Source organism: Gracilinanus agilis, chromosome 2 (genome assembly GCF_016433145.1).
Source record: "Gracilinanus agilis isolate LMUSP501 chromosome 2, AgileGrace, whole genome shotgun sequence".
NCBI classification, from domain to species: domain Eukaryota; kingdom Metazoa; phylum Chordata; class Mammalia; order Didelphimorphia; family Didelphidae; genus Gracilinanus; species Gracilinanus agilis.
In genome coordinates, this window is record NC_058131.1 from 440,813,391 (window position 1) to 440,835,689 (window position 22,299).

Genomic DNA, 22,299 nt, shown 5'->3' on the forward strand with positions numbered 1-22,299 from the left:
GATAGCCTCAGGGAAAACTCTATAAAGCCTGTGCTACACAAGGAACCTGCCCTCATTTAGGCTTCTGACACAAAGGGAAGATACTACCAAAGCAAAGCCCTGCAAGACAGAAGCTAAGAAAGCAACGACCACCAACATGCAGGAACCCCAATCCACTAGTGGCAAAAGGAATAAGTAATAGCAAAAAGAGCTCTTGTCCATGGATAACTTCTATGGAGAAAAAGAGCAAAATACAGAAGCAAAAGCAGAGAGTGACAAATAATGGAAATTGGTCACAAGCTCTCAAGGAACTCAAATAGAAGTTCAAGAACCATATAGGAAAGATAGAAGAAAAATGGGAAAAGTGGGGAAAAGAAATGAAAGTAATACAAAAAGAAAACAACAGCTTAAAAGATAAAATTTCTTAAAAGACAAATTGCCCATATAGAAAAAGAGGAACAGAAATCAAATGAAGTAATAAGCAAATTGCAGACCAGAATTGACCTGCTAGAAGCCATAAAAAGCAGGATAGACCAAACTGAAAAGGAAAGTAAAAAAAAAATTATAGCTGAAAATCAGTCTTTAAAGACTAGTATTGAGCAAGTAGAAGCTAATGATCTCACAAGACAGCAGAAATTAATAAAGCAAAATCAAAAGAATGGCAAAATAAAAGGAAACATGAAAATATCTCATTGAAAAGATAACTGACCTGGAAAGCAGATCCAGAAGAGACAATTTGAGAATTATTGACCTAACTGAAAGCCTGGAATGAAAAAAAAGGCTTTGACATCATATTACAATAAATTATCCAAGAAAACTGCCCTGATATTAATGAACAAGAGGGTGAAATAGACATTGAAAGAATCCATAGTCACTCCCCTACATTAAATCCCCAAAAACAACCCCAAGGAATGTTATGGCCAAATTCAAGAGCTTCCAGGTCAAGGAGAAAATACTGCAAGCAACCATAAAGAGACAATTCAGATATCAAGGAGCCCCAGTCAGGATTACATAGGATTTGGCAGCTTCCATACTAGAGGACTGCATGGCTTGGAATATGATATTCAGGAAGGCAAGAGAATTGGGTCAAGAATCACTTTACCCATCAAAACTGACTATACACTTTCAGGGGAAAGTATAAACATTTAATAATAAAATAGAAGATTTCCAAGCATTACTAAAAGAAAAGACAAGAACTAAACAGAAAATTTTTTGTCCAAATACAAAATTCAAGAGAACCATAAAAAGGTAAACAAGAAAGGGGGGGGGGACTTTAAGGCCTTCGATAAAGTTAAATTGATTATATTCCTATATGGAAAAATGATATCTGTAACTCTTAAAAATTGTTTTCATTATCATAGTAGATAGAAGAAATATTCATAGGCAGAGGTTGTGGTATTAAGCTATTTAAGATGATATGTAAAAAAACTGGGGGTAACAAAAAAGAGGATGGTACTAAGAGAAACTCAAAGGAAGAAGTAAAATAGGATAAATTATAACACATAAAGACGCACATGGGGGTGGGAAAGAATACTATTATAAGAAAGGAAAAAGGAGAGGGGTAATAGGTGGAATCAGTTCTGAGAGGGAAGAACAGCCAGATCTATTGGAGTATAGAATTCTATCTTACCCTACTGAGAAGTTAAAAGGGAATAAGGAAGTGGGAGTGGGGTGGGGAGTATTAAAAGGGAAGGAAAGGGTGATTAATAGACCTTAAAGAGATATTGGAGGGGAATAAGAAGGGAGGGGATAGGAAGGAAAGTAAAATAAGGGTGGGGAAAGGAGGGACTGATTAAAAGCAAAACACTGGTGTGGAAGGAAATAGTGAAAGAAAAAAGGGCAGGACTGAAAGAGGGAATCAGAATGATGGGGAATATACAGATGGTAATCATAACTCTGAATGTGAATGAATCTGAATGAAATAGAAGCAGATAGCAGAGTGGATTAAAACCAAAATCCTACCACATGTTGTCTACAAAAAAACACACTTGAAGCAGGTAAACACATACAGGATAAAGGTAAGAGGCTGGAGCAGAATTTATTGGGCATCAACTGAGAAAAAGAAGGCAGGTGTCTCAATCATGATCTCTGATGAAGCCAAAGTAAAAATAGATCAGATTGAAAGAGATGAGGAAGGTAATTACATCCTAACAAAAGGCAGTATAGACAATGAAGAAATATCAGTGCTCAACAATAACCAAGTGGGATGGCATCCAGATTTTTAAAGGCGAACATATTAAAGCTTAAGGAGGAAATAGATAGTAAATAGATAGTGGTAGACCTCAATCTTCCTCTATCAGATCTAGATAAATCAAACCAAAAAATAAATAAGAAAGAAGTAAGAGATGTGAATGAAATCTTATAGCATTGATAGATATATAGAGAAAAGTAAATAGGGAGAAAAGGGAATATACCTTCTTTTCAGAAGCACATGGTGTATTCACAAAGACTGACCATGTACTAGGGCATAAAAACACTGTAAACAAATGCAGAAAAACAGAAATAATAAATAAATAAATATAATAAAGACAGTCAGACTATTGATTGATCAGAGTAAAAATAAAATCAACAGCAAATCAGAAGATTATCTTTCAGTCAGAACAAAACAGGCTACTTTGTTTGGTTCAATAATTTGTTTGAATAGGTTTGGAAGAATTGTGGCAATTAAATACATTATTGAACCAAACATTTATAGTTAATGTGTAATTGGTACAAGCATTTCTTTGAATAAAGATTTTAATTTCTTCAAAAAAAGAATTTAAATCTCCTCCTCTCTCTTATTAGTCTCCATAACTTATTATTTCCATGGGATCAGAATACACCAAAAGCAAATAGCACACGTCTGATTCATAGATTCAGAAACTACAAAGTAGCCTGTTTTGTTCTGACTTCTACCTATACAAGATCACATCTGCTGTCTTTTCTCTCACATTTGTTTTTTGACTGATTGTATCAGTACACAAAGCTTCCTCTAATGGAAAGTTCCTTCTACTTAGTGTAAAAAGCTGTGTAAACTTGATCTCGGTATTTGCTAAACGGGGGATGTTGTTTACTTTCGTGATCAAGGTGACTGCTTAACAAATAGGACTGCATTTCTGGACTTTTAGGGTCTCTTCTGAAAGAAAAAAACACAAATGAAGGCCAAATTAGCCCACAGAGGGAAAACACATCCTTGGGCATTTCAGATAGATTTAGAAATTTCAGATAGATTTACCACAAGAAAAGGTAACTTCTCCATATTGAGTTTTGACCTCTCAAAACAGCCTCAGCTATCCTGACCAATTTGGTCACCTAATCAGGTGACCAAAACAGCACCACTATCTAAACTTTTCCACATCTTTCTTCTTGAGACATCCTGACCTCCTCTGGCCTTTCTTAACATAGGTATGCACCCAATCTCCTTTCTTCCCCTATATCTGTAGGAACAAGAAAAAGACTTGCTAGATAACTAAGGAGATAGTAATAAAAACTATCATATCCAAGCAAAGATGATTAGCATAAACAGATTTTCATCCCCAGGATGGGCTAGTAATACTTTCAGGGCCTTATAAGAATTTAAAATTTAGGTTTTATGCTAAATATGAAAGTTCTAAAGTAATATTATGGTCACCGATTTAAAAAAAATTAATTCTTAAATTCCCTTAGACAGGAAGTTCAGGACTTTTTATAGTCCTTTTTTCACATCACTTCCTGTCCCTTCCCCACTTTACAGGAAAAAATCACAGTCTTTCAATCTGCCTAGAACTGCCCAGGGGCGGGGCAATGGCTTCTGGAGTTGTCACCCACTCTAGCAAGTGACTTCCAAAACTCTCTTACTTAGTGTCAAATAGGGGTACTTTAAGTTCTTAATTTTTTTAGCTAAAAATAGACAAGGGGAGAGTTAATCCTATCTTCACAGCCTCCTCTCCACTGTTCCTTATTCCCATTCCAATTACTTTTCTCAGCCTTGTCATTTGAGAAATCCTGCTAGAATCAATCAATACCCAGTGCCTGCTACTTACTGAGTACTGGATATTATGGGAATAAACACAAAACTTCTGGACTCAAGGAGCTAAAATTCTTCTTAGAGTTGATGATGTATAAAATATTACAAATACAGACAAATAGAGGAAACATTCAAAAAGCAATAGCAATAGAGGGAAGCTAACAATTGGGAGGATCAAGAAAGGTCTTTTGAAATTGAAAATCATAACAGCTAGCATTTATATATTGCTGTGAGATTTCCAAAGTGCTTTAAAAATATTACCTTGGATCTTCATAACAACCCTAGGAGACAAGTGTTATTATTCCCATTTTCCAAATGAGACAGATGGAGTAGCTTTGCCCAGGGTCACACTGCTAGGATCTGATACTAGATTTGAATTTGAGTCTTCCCTGTTTCCAAGCCCTTCCAAGTTTCCAAGTCTTCTCCTATACCATCTAGTTGTCTTGAGCTGCATCTTTAATTGAACAAGGAGTTTCAAAGGGCAGTTCAAGGAACAAGCATTCCAGGTAAGAGGTATAGCTTATGCAAAGACAATGGGATGGTAACTGAAATAAATGTCATATGCAGGGCAGAGAGTGTATGAAAGATAAAGATGTACAGTAAACCTGGAGAAAGAGTTTGAAGACATATTGTGAAGGGTTTTAATTGCCAAGCAAAGAGTTTATATTTTAATCCACAGGCAATGGAGAAGCACTGAAGCTTCCTGAGCCAAGCAGTATCATAGTTAGATCCACACTGTGACACTAGTATGGAGAATGGTTTAGAGATTGAAGAAACTGGTAGGAGATTAAGTAGGAGAATATTGCAGTAGTCCAGGTAAGAGCTGATGAAGTCTGGAACTAGAGTGGTTATTATGTAAGGGTTATTGTATGAGTGGAGAAAAGGAGACTCATAAAAGGAGGAGATTTTTATAAGACTTGGCAAATGGTTAGAGATAAAGAATGAATGACAATAAAGAACGTACTCCCTTATAGGTGGCTTCCTAAGATTCCTGTTCCAGAATTCAAGTTTTTTTTTTCTTCAAGGCCAGAAAGATTTACCTTTACTTTTTATTTCTCACCTCTCATCCAGCTGAGCTTTCCTAAAGACAGCTGCTTGTTTATATTCAAGAGAGGAAAGCTAAAGTCCTGGAGAGATCAATGCACCCAAGTCGAAAGATCCATTAAAGCCTGGCTCTGATATTAATGTGATTTTAGACATGCCAATTCATCACCCTGTGCCTTGATTTCCTCATCTGTTAAATAAAGGGGTAGGAGAATAAGACGCACTACCTGCTTCATAGGAGCATCAGCCTTGAAGTGGGATAGAAATGTATCTTCTTAAAGTTGATTCCACTCTTATGCTGTGGCTTAGTTTTTTCACTGTGCCTGGTCTCTAGAAATAGTACAGCTATGTGAGCTAGTATCCATGAAACCTAAGGAGCTTCTGCATGGTTGGATGGTAAATTCTCCCTTTAGATTCAAAAGTTCAGAAATTATTAGGTAGAAGAGCCAAGAAGAAGGACAGGCGACCAAAGCTCAACATGTCCACCTTTTCAGCTCAGGTTAAGCACTTCCCTTGGGTGATCTTTGATCCCTTAAATATTTCCTAAACAAAGGGAATTAGTTTTGATATAAAAAATATTCCTGAACTTCAACCCCTAGTAAAAGAAGTCCATCCCTGTTCCACCAGGTACATGTGACTAGTCATGGACGCTCAGAGGTGGAAAGAATTCTCAGAGATGATCTGTTTCAATTCCCTCTTGTTATCAAGGGAAACTCTTTAGTAGAAAAGGATTATCTAACTCAAGGTCATACAATGAGCAGCAAAGACAATATTAGAACTCAGATTTCTTGCCCTGCAGTCCTATACACCTTTTCAATCTTTCACCCACTAATTGTACCTATGTAACAGATATCTGAGAGAGTTAACAGAAATTCCAAAGGTGATAGATATTTTCCCCTATTTGTCTTCATATATCACATCTTTTTTTCCTCTCAAACAGTTTATACATTTGAGTTATCCTTCTAAAATAAACTACTACTGACTCTTTTCTGTATTTTATTAAAGGAAAGTGAAGAACAAACTAACAGACCATTCACTAAGGGAGACACCTTATATCCCAGGTGGACCATGTACCCTTTCTCCTGGCAAGCATTTAATGGAGTTGGAGCCTTGAGCAATAAATAGGTGGCTGAATAAAACTTTGTCTTCTCCCTGCCCTGGCATTAAAAGTGTAATAGGAAAATAGCATTTTAAGAGTAGAAAGCAGAAAAGTAGGCAAGGGTTGACAGGGCTGAATATTCCAAACCTGGAATGCAACAAGGGACTTCTCTGAGTGGACTCTCTCTATGGCAGTTGGGTTTTGGAGGGGTTGGAGATATAGCCACTGACCTAAAAGTCCATGGATTTGGGGTAATCTCTGTGCCTTGGGAAGTATCTATATGAACATCAAGACCATCATCTAGCAAGTTCCCAGAGTTCAGGTTGAGATTAGAAGGTTGTCCTGTATGACATATAAGGCATCTAATTCTCCCTGACTTTCCCATTGGACTTATTTGGCTGTTTACCTGTGTTCCTGGGACAATCTGATTCAACTGATCAACAGACCAAGGAAATCTTCGTGAGAAACCCTTTTTCCCTTGAGTCCAGCCAGTCTTGCCTTGTAGCATTAGTGTAGTGATCCCAGACCTCCTCCCGCTTTGGTTTATCCCATAACTGTTAAGTGTAGCCTAACCTTTTCCCCTCATCTCCTTCCCTTAATTTATCCTTATTAAACTGTGTTTTCTTATTTTCCTGTGCTTTCCTTAAAACCTCAAAAGGACAGTACTCAAGCCTTATTAACCACAGCTTGATTTGACTCCCAACTGTCATTCCTTCAGTTTAGTGTTATCTGGTTTTACCCACTTCCTAAGTCCCTTCCTTAAGGGCTGGTTTAGTGATTGATAGTAGCCCAAAACACACCTATTAGTCTCCCTATAGATATTATTCCCTTACAGTTTGGCTACCCAGATGGTGGGTTGAGAAGGGACACAAGAAGTTTTCTCTTGGCTGCTCAAATCAGACTGGAAATAGATCTGAGCTCAGAATTCTATAGAGCTCCTCAGTGGTTGAGGCCTGAGGATTCTACACCAATCAGAATAGACTGCTCTGTTCCCTGAGTCATTCAGGAAACTCTTTGGAGTTCTCAAATTACTACTAGGTATATCAGAGCCTCAGGGAAGGGGTTTTTAACCTTTTTTTTTTTTTCCTCTCTTTGCTATTTTATTCTCCTGTGTCTTGGTTTACTTGTGATTATTGTTAAAGTCTTATTGTAAACACTGGTTATTGGCCAATTCATTGTGGTTTCTAATAATAGTACCATTGTTTTAGCACCAAGTCTGTTTGTGTTAGAAATACTAAGCAGGGTAATTATGAAGGATTTGATTGTTTAATATACTATATGTGGCAAGTGATTTTGTGTTTTCCTTATTAGATGTTTAAATGTGTTCCTAAGTATTCGAGAGTGGTTATAGATGTGGAAACAGCACAGCCTATATGGAAAATCATGGTATTAGATATAGTGACACATATGCCTGTTATATTGTTATGTGCTTATATAGTATATAGAATACAGTGGGTATTCTACTGTAGAAGTTACATGATTAAGGTAATGATCAATTGGTTTTGTAAAGATTTGGAGGTGAAGGTAATGCTAAGGTTATTGTAAATACAAATACATGATATGGAGTTGTATATACAACAAAACCAGGACTTTGGATGACCACAGCGTAAACATAATAAAACATCTGATGTAACCAGTAATGAGACTAGAGTAGAACAGGAAAATAAGGCCCAAGACAATGGTGGTGACATGCCAATTTCTCTTTTTCCCTTGCATGATCTCCCAGTGTTTAGGGATGATGGGATTTTTCACATTAAACAACACACAAGGTTTAAGCCAGAGGACAAAGATTCCATTAAGAAGAAGGCCCCAAAATTCGATGATGAGTCAGAGAAATTGTAAAACTATTGAGATCTGTGGTAAAGACCTTTGGCTCGGATTTCAATTATTTCTGGTTCATCTTGGGAGAGATCTTATCAAGGCATGATAGACAAAAGTTTATAGAGGAGACAAAAAGGTTTAACACTATAGTCTGAAAATTGGCAAGAACTTGATCTAAATTCTGTACCCATTTATCGGATGCTAAAGCAAGCAAGGAAATCTTTTTTTAAGGTGCTGGAGAATAATTCAAGGCGGCCCAACGCATGGCCAGAGTTTGAGAACACAAGGCAGACAGGTCAGGAAACGCCTGCAACATTTCTTGACAGGATTATTGAGGCCACAGAGACACACTTGGGCCTTATTGTCCAGGAAGCTACCACCCACTTCCTAAGTCATTCCCCTTCTTTAAAGGCTGGTTTAGTGATTGACAGTTGCCCAAAACACTGGTCTCCCTATAGATATTATTCCCTTACAAAGGTTAAACTGCTTATGGACAACTGACCCTAATGACTAGAAGTAAGAAAAGCCAAAAGGCGTATTTGCCCTAAGTTACCAGGGACGGAAACCCTAAGCACCCTTGTCTTACTCCAAGAGTGCTAAGATAAACATTTTGGTTGGTTGTACCGTGGAATTTAAAGATTTATTCACAACCAGCCTGGATCAAGGCTCTCAGTTTGGATTCTCTTCTTTAAGGTTAAGTTCTTTTTTTTTTTTAATAATTTTTATTTTTTAGAAAAGTTATCATGGTTACATGATTCATGTTCTTACTTTCCCTTTCACACACCCCCACTCCCCCCCCCACCATGGCTGATGCGTATTTCCACTGGTTTTAACATGTGTCATCGATCAAGACTTATTTCCAAATTGTTGATAGTTGCATTGGTGTGTTAGTTTCGAGTCTACATCCCCAATCATGTCTGCCTGAACCCATGTGTTCAAGCAGTTGTTTTTCTTCTGTTTCCACTCCTGTAGTTCTTCCTCTGAAAGTGGGTAGTGTTCTTTTCCATAAGTCCCTCAGAATTGTTATGGATCATTGCACTGCTGCTAGTACAGAAGTCCATTACATTCTATTTTACCACAGTGTATTGGTCTCTGTGTACAATATGCTTCTGGCTCTGCTCCTTTCACTCTGCATCAATTCCTGGAGGGCTTTCCAGTTCACATGGAACTCCTCCAGTTTATTATTCCTTTGAGCACAATAGTATTCCATCACCAGCATATACCACAATTTTTTCAGCCATTCCCCAATAGCATGGCATTCCCTCATTTTCCAGTTTTTTGCCACCACAAAAAGCACAGCTATAAATATTTTTGTACAAGTATGTTTATCTATGTTCTCTTTGGGGTACAAACCCAACAATGGTATGGCTGGATTAAAGGGCAGGCAATCTTTTATAGCCCTTTGAGCATAGTTCCAAATTGCCATCCAGAATGGTTGGATCAGTTCACAACTCCACCAGCAATGCATTAATGTCCCAATTTGGCCACATCCCCTCCAACATTCATTACTCTCCCCTACTATCATTTTAGCCAATCTGCTAGGTGTGAGGTGATACCTAAGAGTTGTTTTGATTTGCATTTCTCTAATTATTAGAGATTTAGAACCCTTTCTCATGTGCTTATTGATAGTTTTGATTTCTTTATCTGAAAATGGCCTATTCATGTCCCTTATCCATTTATCATTTGGGGAATGGCTTGATTTTTTTTATACAATTGATTTAGCTTCTTGTATATTTGAGTAATTTAGACCTCTGTCAGTGTTTTTTGTTATATTTTTTCCCAATTTGTTGTTTCCCTTCTGATTTTGGTTGCATTGTTTTTGCTTGTACAAAAACTTTTTAATTTAGTATAATCAAAATCATTTATATTACATTTTGTAATTTTCTCTAACTCTTGCTTGGTTTTAAAATCTTTCCTTTCCCAGAGATCTGACAAGCATACTATTCTGTATTCACTTAATTTATTTATAGTTTCCCTCTTTATATTCAAGTCATTCACCCATTCTGAATTTATCTTGGTGTGTAGGGTGTGAGATGTTGATCTAAACTTAATCTCTCTCATATTGTTTTCCAAATTTCCCTGCAGTTTTTGTCAGAGTGGATTTTTGTCCCAAAAGTTGGGCTCTTTGGGTTTATCATACACTGTCTTGCTGACATCACTTACCCCAATTCTATTCCACTGATCCTCCCTTCTGTGTCTATATTGTTTTGATGACCACTGCTTTATAGTAAAGTTTAATATCTGGTACTGCTAGGCCACCTTCCTTCACATTTTTTTTTCATTATTTCCCTTGATATTCTTGATCTTTTGTTCTTCCAAATGAACTTTGTTATAGTTTTTTCTAATTCAGTAAAGAAGATTTTTGGTAGTTCGAAGACTAAGTTCTTAATAGAAGACCTGACTGGATTTTTTAGACTTATTATGTGCAGTGGGCACAATGAAAATAAAGACGGGAAAGGCTGAAAGTTGGGAAGTCTGAAGGAACGTTTTAAAATCAGATTTTCTATACATGATGGAACCGAAAGTATGATAATCCAAGAATCAAGACTGCTGAGGAAGTAGGCCGAGCTTTACAACTAAAATGACCTCCAAGATCTGAAAAGGGAGCAATTTCTTGCAAACATCTTTTCCTTCCTAGAAGACTATGTTTCTGGAGGGAAACTGCATCTCTTGGCATTTGTAATCTGGTTGGAAGGCTAGGAGACTTAAATACCTGCGTTTTTAGGCTCAGCAGGAAGAGATAGTGGAGTATTTCACAGAATACCCTCTAGGCTTGGCCTACTTGGCTTGGGGCCAAAGATGCATGAAAATGTGGCTGGGATGTAATGGGAAGGAAAGAGGAACGTGGACAAGAGCCAGCTGAGGCAAGGCCAGGAGCCAATAGTGAATGCGCTAAAAATATGAATTCGCCGTGCTAATCAAAGGCAGAGAGAACTAGAAACTAATCGGAAAAAATCCGCTTTGTGGACCCTAAAATAGCCTTAGCAGCCTAATTTAAATAGCTTCAGAAGCAGAGGCTTTGCCTCCTTCCTTCCCCTCAGGGCAAAACTCTCAGCCTTTCAGGGTTGCTATTTTCCAAGGAGAGGCTTTCAGGACTCTAGATATGCTCAGTACCTACCAGGGAGTCCGTTTTGGGGTCAGCCCTAAGACTGCCTTCTCGGGGCGTGATCTGAGGAGAGAGGTGAGGCTGGGGGAGAAGGGACGCGCGCTCTTGCAGTGCGAAGCCAGGAGTCCCAACTTCCCACCTGGAATTGACCAAGCTGGGAATTAGCCTTTGAGCCAATTTATTGGGGAGGGAGGAGGGAGGAGGAGCGGGGAGCGGGGAAAAAAAAGGTAGAAGGAGTGGGGAGAACAGCCACTAGGGGAGTAGAGCCAAACAGAGAAGACCGAGCTTTTTTAGAATTCAGATCTTTCCCGGCCGCTAAGAGGACACCGTGACTACGGCGCCGCGCCAGGGAGCAAGGTGATGTTACACAGAGAAGACAAGCCCGCGGTTGGGAGATCCTGCAGGAAAGGATCGCCCTCCGCCATCCCCCTCTAGGTTAGAGGGCAGTCATCTCTCTGCCCAGCTACGGGGATATTGGGACTCTTTCCTCGGGTAGCCCGTGGGAACCATGCCATCTTTGGTATGGACGCCCAGAGCCTTGAACACTGAGTTCAGCCGCTGTACTGAGAGTCCCAGGGACCCATCACCCAGGTGAGTGTCTTTTCCTGGGCCCCAGAGGATACCCGCTCCCCGGGCCGTATTGGACAATGGCGCACCTCTCTTCTGCGGCCTCGGCACCGACTGCCTAGTGCCTAGTGCCTAGTGCCTCTTTGCCTACCTCTGCCGAGGCGGCGAGAGGAGAGCGCACGTAGAGGCTGTTCGGGACAACTACGGACGCTGGCGGAGCCTTTGTTTCTTTTTTTCTTCCAGCTCCTCGGTGGAGGCAACTGTCAATGAAGTGGCGGGAGGTTGGTGTGATTGGATCCATAGAAAGGCTGGCTTACAGTAAGTTAGAAGGGAAAAGTTTTGGAGGTGTCCTAAGGGAGTAGGTGCCGTCCTAGCTAGGCTGCCAGTAGCTCTGCCCTATCCCACCCTGCCCTGAGCCCACCAAGCGGGCGTCCACGCTGGAACATGTATGACGAACTCTTCAATTCCACCGGTGCAGCCGAAGTCCCGCTCCCGGTGCACGCTAGCACGCTGTATGGGAGCGGGACCTCGAAGCCCGTGAGCTCCTCTGTGCTCTACGTTTCCACAGCCAGGGCAATCAAGGAGGGGGAAATAAGCAAGCCAGACCTAATGACTTACCTCGCGTTGTTCTTCCTCCTCCTCCTGTCCGTGTCTATCATCGTGCTCTTCATTAACTGTCAGCTGAAAAATTCCTTCTTTTCCACTTTACCTTACGATCGCTCTCTGAGGGAGACTCGGACTCCGTGGAAAACGCAGGCTGTCTAACATCACTGGCGGGCGGTAGTTGGCTGCTCCTTTGACTTGCAAATTATTTGTGCTACAGGAGCATACTCTGGAGGAGGAGACCTCTGTCATGAAATGACCCCTTTTTCTTTGACCACGCTTTGGACGCAAGGGAGGAGGCCTGTTCTAGAGTGGTACTGGTGGACATAAATTCATGTCCCCAAACTTCCCCAAGAACCACTCTCATATCCTCTAGGGGGAAAAAATCCCAAATATTTCTTTGGTTGGTAGCTTATTTGTTATAGCTTACAGCCTGTGTGTGAATTATTTAGATGTATGCAGGTGGAAGTAAGTGTGTGGCCTCACGCTAATATAAATGGTGAAAATCAGTCGGTTTCATGTTCAAAGGAATTGGTTTAAAGTACTCAAAACATCATTTCTGTCTTCCTAGAGAGTGTAGCACCTAAAGTTCAAGGTGAGGCTGAGAATTGTTGGGGAAAGCACAAATCTGATGGTACACAAATAAAGACAAGACTCAGGTACTTGTAATACTAAGTATTGACTTCACTACAAAATAATTTTCATAACTGGAAAGACTACCTAGACCTGTGACCTTGGTCTTTTGCTTTTTCCAAAGCAATGAGCCACAGTAGAAAAGGTTTAAAAAAAAAAAAAAAAGAAAAGAAACTAACTAACCCAGAGTAGGTCTGATGAGCAATTCAAACCAAAAATTGTGATTAGTAAAGCTTGTATCTGCTTGGGGGATTATAAAGCTTGAAGAGATTAGTCCAACCTTAATATCAGTCTCTTCCAGCACTGATTCTAGGCATGCCGGACCAATAAAGACTGGGCAATCACACTTCACAAAGAAACCACTGAATATGGTATTCTGACTCAGTGAAAATGTAAGCATGTCACCCGTGGTTCATGAAACATCTTCACACCAAGTGGTTCAGAGCTGCCAAGACATATCCATAAATGTATATGTTGTATTGTGTGTGTGTATATATATCACACACAATCTCACATGAAGAGATGCCAGATTTATATCAATGGGACAGAATCCTGGGGGAAACGATTTCTGTGTTCCAAGCAAAAGACAATGAATCCTCCAGCTAGGCCTGGCTATGGGAAAGTAGTAAAGAGAATGGGTTCAATCGATGTAAATAAGGTAAAATGAATACTAGGTGACAACTGGTTCGAATTTTTTAAGAAAAAAGGAGTCCAAGATGGCTCTGTGTTTATGACTTTGAGACCCTGGGAGCATAAATACGGTATTATAAACAGAAACAGGGGAGTCTAAAGGGGAAAAGTTGTAGGTAGAGTGGAGAGATAAGTTCTATTTTAGACATGTTGAGGTTGTGATGCCAATAGGACATATAGATAGAGTTGTTCCCCAAGCAGCAGGTGATTTGGAACTGGTAAAACTAAAAAAGTTTTGGTTAAAAAAAAAAATAGAGCTGAATATATAGATTTTGGAATCATCTGTGGAAATCATTGAATTCCTAAAAGTGGTTGAGATCCTTAACTCATCCAGGGTCATACAGGTAACTAAATTATGCACCATTTTATCAGAGGTGAATGCACAACATTCAAATCTGTCAAGGACCTGTTAGGGGGAAGTAAAGGGATAAAAGTAGGAGGATTGGAGGAATGGGAGAAAGGAGAGAGGAAGGTAGAGGAAGGGAAAAGAAGGTAGCTGGTCCCCAGCCCCAGAAGGGGGAAATTGATCAGAGCCCTTCAGGGGCTCCAATAAATGATAAGAGAGCAACTTTAGGGTTTTTAGTAGCTAGGCTTTTATTTAGATTAGGAAAGGGAAGGTGTAAGGAAAACTAGGAGGTAGGAAGAAAGGGGAAAAGGCACCAAGAAAGAGATCAGGGTCGCAGGGTAAAGAGTGGAGCTTCCAGCATGGAGAGTGCTGCTTCCAGGGTTGAGAGAGAAAAGGCACTTTCCCTGACACCTCCCACAAAGGAAGTGGGAGTTGTCAGGAGAAGTTGTAGCAGAGTCAGTCCTGGGAGTTGTAGTCTTCCAGGTCTTATAACAATTTCAAATGACTCAGACCTAAGGGGACATATTCATCCACTGAGCTGACAACAGGAGTCTGTAAAAAATAAAATGAATATATAAAAATGATATCTTTAAAACATTATGGGTTTTAAAAGATTTATTAGTAGACACTAGAAAATAAAGCCAAGTGCCATGCTAGCTTAGTCAGTTTAAAAGGCGCGCCATTGCCTGCCGCCACCATGGTGGGTAGAGAGCAAATAGGAAGTGAAATGCCAGCCCCTCAGTTTTATCTCTCTATGTCATTGCGTAACAACAGGAAGCCAGGGGGCACATGGGAAATGTAGTTCAAGGACCCCTAAAATTCCAATAACACATTCCCCACTATGATCTTATTGGGGAGACCAGTCTCCTCAAAAGGATTGTAAAAACATAACTAACTTATAAATTACAGTTATTTGGGGATAAAAGGGGAAAAAACGACAAAACCAATGATCCAATGATTGCTAGGCATATTGACAAAAAGCCAATTGGGGCAGTCCCCTTTGGCATAATAGTATACGTTCAAAACAAATGCATTCAACCCCCCACAGTTCAACCAACTGCACCCCAAAATTCACTGTGGATCTTCTTGATGTAGTGTAGGGTCTCTGCAGGCATCTTCATGGTGCCTTCTCCAGACAATTCACTTTCTGGATTTGGGGAGGGAGCAAATTTCTTATCCTGAAATTACTCTGAAAAGAATTTAAACTTTACATCATAGGATAATACATACCTCCCTGAGGAGAATAATAACACAAGTCACAACTCACTTTTGGAATTTATAATAACTGTGCTGCTCATTCTTCTATCTTCATTTCACCAGGTTAACTCACAGTACAGGTTGACCAACTTGGAGAATGGAATGAGTTGAACCAGATTTGGAGAGTGGAATGAGTTGATCCCTGGTACAATCAACTCATTCCATTCTCTAAGTCCCTCTATATCTGTGCAAGTGAGATTGAATTGAAACCTAAAGACTTCAATCAATTATTCTGTGCAATTTGACATTTATAGTCAGCTAAACACCATGTCCAGATATTGAAAACATTTAGAAATATCCTTCTCAACAGAGTATCTCATTGGTGGGAAAAAGAGAAGGCCCTATAGCCCTTCCACAGTGTATCTATCTTCCTGATTGATGGTATATGAGCCATTCACATCCCAGTATTAAACCCAAAGGTTAAATACACCTCTCCCTATTGGTACCCTCCAATTAACCATTCTGAGAAATTAATATTCAGTCAATCAATAAACATTTATCAAGCACCTGTTTTGTCCATCCCTGTCCTATAAATAAAAATACAAAGAAGGAAACTATATCTGTTTTTTCAAGCACCTTACTATAAACACTTATTAGGGGCTTAAAATGTGCCAGGAAGTGTGCTGGGCTCTTGGGATGAAAGACAAAAGTGAAACACTTTGTGTGAGGAGAAGGAAATTGACAGATATGAACCTCCAAGAAGCCGAATATGCTATCAAATGGGGACAGGTAAACAGGAGCAGTATCTCAACAGATGAAATCAACTGAAAATTAGAGCTCTTTGCCCAGATCAAGTCTTTAACTTAGTTTCTTGCTGAGTTTCAATAGGAAGGAAGTGTGAATGGAAGGTGTGATTTTTTTTGAGAGAGGAGGGTAGTAAGTAATGAGTTCACTGACAAACCAAAGCATTAAATTATGAGTGCCCTAGTATACCAAAACTGCTCAAAAAGACTCCCAGCCTACTTTGGTGGCAGAGCTATATAGCTGTGATTATTCACCATCTGGGTCAAACAAACTTTCTAGACTAAAACCATCTAAAATTGTTATAATAATTAACATTTTCATGATAGTGAGGTGAAGTGGATAAAGCATTGGACCCGAAGTCAGGAAGAACTAAGTTCAAATCCAGCCTAGGTGTGTAACGCTGGGCAAACCACAAAACCTCTGTTTGCCTTAATCCACTTGAGAAAGAAATGACAAACTGAGAAAATATCACAACAGTATAGATGTCCTTAGGGTCACCAAGAGTCTGTCATGATTGAACAACAACATGTATATAGCTCTTTACATATTTGATCCTCACAACAGCACTGTGTGGTACATTCTAGTAAGGAAACTAATTTAAAGAAAAGTTTTAAGTCACACAACTATCTGTAGTCACAGTCTGAGGTAGATTTGAGGCTGTCAACTCCAATTGCAGTCCTTCAGTCATTACACCAGATCACCTTGAATGACCTTAACTATGACAGTGTAGATCTGAAATTTATGAGCAACTGAATCAGTCACTGTTATAATATGACCTAAGAGGTTCATGCCCAGATCTTAATTCTATCAATGAGTAATCATATGACCATAAACAAGTCATTTCTGGGCCTCTGGACTTCTGTTTCCTCATTAGGGGCTTGAGCTACTAGATGTCTAAGGTTTTGTGTTTTTTTTTTTTCAGTTCTGACACTTTAGAGTCTAGGCCTTCCATCTAGAATAGAAAAACACAATAGGGCTTACTCTACCAAAAGTAGACCTGGTCAGCAAACTATGTACCTGGCTCCTCCTACCTATTTTTTTTTCCTCCTACCTATTTTTGATGAGATGGTTTTTACCATTGTGAGCTCTTAGGTAGTAGACTGGATTTGTTTGCAAGCCAAACTTTGCTGACCCTTGCTCTGGCACCCCAAAATAGCAAATACCCATGATAACCATTCACAGCAAGCACATGGCTAGTTTTGCACATCTTAGATAATATCTGGGGCAATACAAACCAAATGGTAATGATGAGAAGGAATTTCTCCTCTATCACCATTGCTGAGCATTTCAACACAATTTTTTACATTGATAAACATTGAAGGAAAATGTAAATACCCAAAGGAATAATTGTTGAAACAATATCTCTTTGTTGGCCATTGTCTAATTCATTTTTCTTTCACATACAATGGTTAATTTAAGGTTAAAAATGCAGTTGTCAAGCATCTTATCTGCAGATTCTGATGCTTTCTCTGTTATGCCTAGCCCTCTTACCTTTCAGAAGACATTATCAATGACTTAGAGTTCTAGAGACAGAAATAGTAGTTTGATGGGGAGATGGATTGACTTACCTATGATCTATTAAAAAATGTTTAACAGGGGGAGGGACAAGGGTCTTTATCACAATAAAAAACAGTATCCTTTATGTCTTTATGGGTTGGGTTTTTTTTTTTTAAGCTTAAGGACAAGACTTTTTTCTGTTCAGTTTTTATTTTATCCAGGTGCAACAAATCCACTAATATAGCTTGAGAAATAGTCATCAGCCTCTGAAATGGGTTATGTGTTTCTCAATCCTTTCACCCTTTGAGATGACTACTCATTAGATGTTATTAGTCATGCGTCACCCTGTGGTCCACTGGTAACATTTAATGCAAACAAACAAAACAAAAGATGAGATCGGCATAATTGAAAAAGCAGGTAAGTCCTATCTAAGCTTCACTCTCTCTGCCTTCCTCAATTTTGAGTTTGGAGACCTTGCAAGATAGTGTTGTCTTGGGGGCAGCTGGGTGGCTCAGTGGATTGAGTGCCAGACCTAGAGATGGGAGGTCCTACGTTCAAATCTGGCCTCAAACACTTCCCAGCTATGCGACCCTGGGCAAGTCACTTGACCCCCATTGCCTAGCCCTTACCATTCTTCTGCCTTGGAACACAGTATTGATTCCAAGACGGAAGATAAAGGTTTAAAAAAAAAATAAAGATAGTATTGTCTTGATGGTCAAGGTAGGATAAATAAAGGAGTCTTCCCTGTTAAGGGCTACTCAACTTGCTACATATTGACTGCATGAATATTGCCTTATCTGTACTACTAACTTTTGTTTCCTGCCAAGTTCCCAACCAACAACCTAAGAATTTCACTCATTGTCTCTTCTCTTGTTCATTTCTAAGAAGAGAAAACCCCTTCAGCGAGCCTAAAAACTGTTGAGGAAGCTCCAAAGGCCAGAGTCCACCTGATACTTTCTACTTTGTGACAAGTTTCTACACACACTTACCAAGCTCATCCAAACTCTTCAGTCCATTAAAACAAACATCATTTGTTCCTGGAGTCAGGATTCAAATCTATAACAAAAGTCATATTCTCTAACAACATGTTCTTGGTCCAAGATGCCATGCCATTATCTCTGTGATCCTTTGTATGAGTTGATTATTTAGAACACTAGAAGTATTATCAGAATGCAACTAGATTGTTAACCAAAACACAAAAGCTTTGTACTCTAGTTGTTTTGTCACAGACTCCAAGAGGAATCACAGTTCTCTGTGTACTTAATTACGTGAATAAAAGTTTCTAAGTTATATCAAACTTGTTAGCAGAAAGCTGACTGACCCATGCTTCCTTTTTTAGGGAATTAATATGTTTCTCAAAAAAAGAAGCAATAAAAATTAAAATATAAAAATTATAAAGAGTTTTATATACAATTTTAAAGGAGTGGCCTCGGGAGGCTACTGCCCCCTCAGGCAGCAATTTAGGCCTATCATTCCCAAGTCTGAAAATACTCGATGTCTAGACTTTGGTTTTCTGCTCAGGTACTAGTGGGTGGCTCATGGTATCACAGACTCAAAAGAAAACAACACCCAAAAACTGTTTTGGTCTTTAATGGCAAAGAGGACCACAAATCTATTTATTGTGTGCATAGGATAAAAAAGTAAGAGCCTTAGAGCTAGATCTTCTAGACTTTAGAGGATATCTAATCCAATACTCTTATTTTATAGATGAGGAAAATAAGGCCCAGAAAATTAAAATGACTTGCATTATTGGCCATCATTTATAATAATAATATAGACACATACATTTCCTTATGTACAGAATTTTATTCAGTTATTTTCAGTCATGTCAGAGTTCATGACTCCATTTTGGGGTTATCTTAGGTTTGTCATTTCCTTCTCCAGCTCATTTTACAGACAAGGCAAATAGGATTAAGGGATTTACCTAGAATCACACAGCTAGTGTCTGATGCCAGATTAAAACTCAGAAAGACCTGACTCCAAGCCCAGCACTCTATCTGCTATACTACCTAGCTACCCTAAATACTTACACTTCAGTTCAAAAACATATCTCAGGTACAGGATGATGGATATATAATTAGATCGCAATTTGCTCAAAAGATCCATCTTTTTAATCTTCAAATGTGGAGGAAATATTGAAGGGTAGAGAGACAAGACATGGGAAAATTTTTGGAATGATAATTAGAATCAGGGTACCTAAGTAGTACAGTAGATAGAGCACCCAACCTGGTTCAAATTCCACCTCAGATACTAGCTGTGGGACACTGGGCAAGTCACTTCTTGTTTGCCTTAGTTTTCTCATCTGTAAAAAGAACTAGAAAAGGAAATGGCAAAGCACTCCAAAATCTTTGCCCCCTCAAGAAAAACCCAAATGGGGTCACAGAGGACTGTGTAATTAGAATTTTGTACCCCAGTATTCTGTTTCCCAGCATCCCACTTTCATCCTCATGTTGCATCCTTACATTTTGGAGATAAGTTTTGTATAGATCCCGCCCCTCTTGGCTCTCTCTCTTCTCTCACTTTCACAGTCTGGTAAACTGCTCTTTACTCAGGCTATACTTTTCCTCTAATTCAAGTGATTATTAATAAATCTTATAAAATATAATACCTGGAGTTATTGGATATTAATTTTAATCTTACATAACTGAAAAATGACTAAACAACAACTGGAATCAGAATGAGAGTTGTATTTGAGAAATGTAGGAAATAGAATAGATGAGAGATGTTATGGCAGTAGAACTGGCAGGATTTTGGCAACTGATTAGATTTGAGAAGTGAGACTATATGAATAGTTTAGAATGACCCTGAGATTGTGAATTTGAATAAGTGGTAAGATACTAGTGTATTTCATAAAAATTAGGAAGAAGTGGGGAGGTTAGGATCAAAGATAATGACTATTTTATATATGAGTTTGAGATCACTATGAGACAAGTCAATTTGGGATTTAAATCCCCAACTGAGGAAATGAATATGGAAAATAAATGGACAAAGGACATTGAGGGGTGATCAGACAGACAGGAGGATGTTGTCATGAACATATCTGGAGGAAAGAGTGTTCAGAAGAGAAGCTAGTTGATCACATCAAAAGCTGAAAAGAAGCTTTCAGTTCTGTTCAACAAGCAACAAGCATACTAAGTTCAAGATTCTTATATTAGGTAGATAGATATCAAGGATGCAAAGATATGTTGTGTTCCCCAGGTAAGTTCTTTGAAGCAGATTCATCTTTTTATCCTGCACACTTAAACAGACCATTGGCACATGGTAGGCACTTAATAAATGTATGTTGCATTTAATTGGATACCTAAGAAGAGGGGCAAGTCAACACTTTGACCAAACCAACATCATATTATTTAGCAGAGAAAAGTATACTCAGTAATCTCTGAATTTACAAGTTTTCTGATAGGGAAAAAAAACCTATCTCTGAAGGAAAGCTACAGTTTGCTCAGGGGAAGTATTTCCCAAGCTACAGTATGTTTGTGGGTCTACACAAGAAGGGCAAAAACTCTCTCTAGAATGGCAGAGATAGCCAGGCAGAGGGCCACGAACTTCAACTGTCCTCATCTGGAGTAGAGGAAGAATAGTAGTGCTCTACAAAATCTTTGACCCAGAAGGTATTCCTATGCTTCCAATAAGACCGTTATTTTTAGGGAAAATGTATGTAACTTGTCTAGCAATGTCCCTAGTCCCAGCCTGGCATGCCCTGGGGGCAAGGGAGTGGTTTTGGTCTGTCAAGTATGCAGCTTTTACTCCAGAGGAGCTTGACATATACTAAAATAATTTAAACTTTTGCAGACAAATACAGGAAATGGAAAAAGCAATACACAATAAGACACAGATGTTTGAGGATTCCAGAACTGTGCAAATTCACTACCTCTTTGTAATGAAAGTCATGCCTAGCTCCTTCCTTCTCACACTCCTTGCTTTGTGTCTAGACTCTGCAAAGCATCATTAATCATTTGATTGTTCTTGATAGCCCCAACTGAGCATAAATAGGGTGCACTCACCTTATGTGGCAGTTGTACTTGCTCCTTCACTTTCCCCCAATGCTTAACACGCTTTCTTTTTCATATAAGTCCTTGGTTCTTTCCATTTGGAAGAAATATAACTATACAATGTTATATAAATTGACAAAAAAATATATCATTCCCACAGAATCTTAGAAGCTCAGATGTGGAAGGAACTTTAGATATTGGACCTGAGGGACCTTAGCTGGTCTATGATGATTTCTTGCTTATCTGTTTAGTCCTGCCTGTGGCATGAGTCAGCTCTTTCCATTACATTCCCTGATGGCAATTCTGAACAAAATCTTTAGTATTACATGCTCACCAAAATGACAAAGCCCATCATCCATTTTTAATCTTTCAAGATTTCTCCTGATCTTTAGCAACTCTACTTGAAAGATGTAGATTTGAGTCTAAGATGCAAAATATCTCCTTCCCTCACCCCACCACTATTGTCACTTACAGCTCTTACTCTTACATCTAGGAATCAATAGGAATGGTATGGCTTTCTTTTGTGGTGCACGAGACATCTAAATTACATGGGGAATTCTAATTTATACATAAATGACTATGAAAACTTGAATAAAAGCAATTATTTGTATTTACATTGACTTTAAGATTTTAAAAGCACTTTCAATAAATTATTTCATTTGATCTTTAGATGCTAGTGAATCAAGCAGGCAGCTTTTGGGGTAGTGAAAAGCATGTGGCATATAGACTGAGAAAGCATGGGTTTAAATTATGGATATGCCATCTCCTACATGAGTAGATTCAAAAAAATCATTGGCCTTTATGGAACTCATTTTGCTTATCTATAAAATGAGGAGTTTGGACTAGATGGCTTCTGAAATCTCTTCTAGCCCTAAATCTATGATCCTAAGAAAACTAACTCCAATAAATGTACTGCTACTTATTAGTATTATTAGA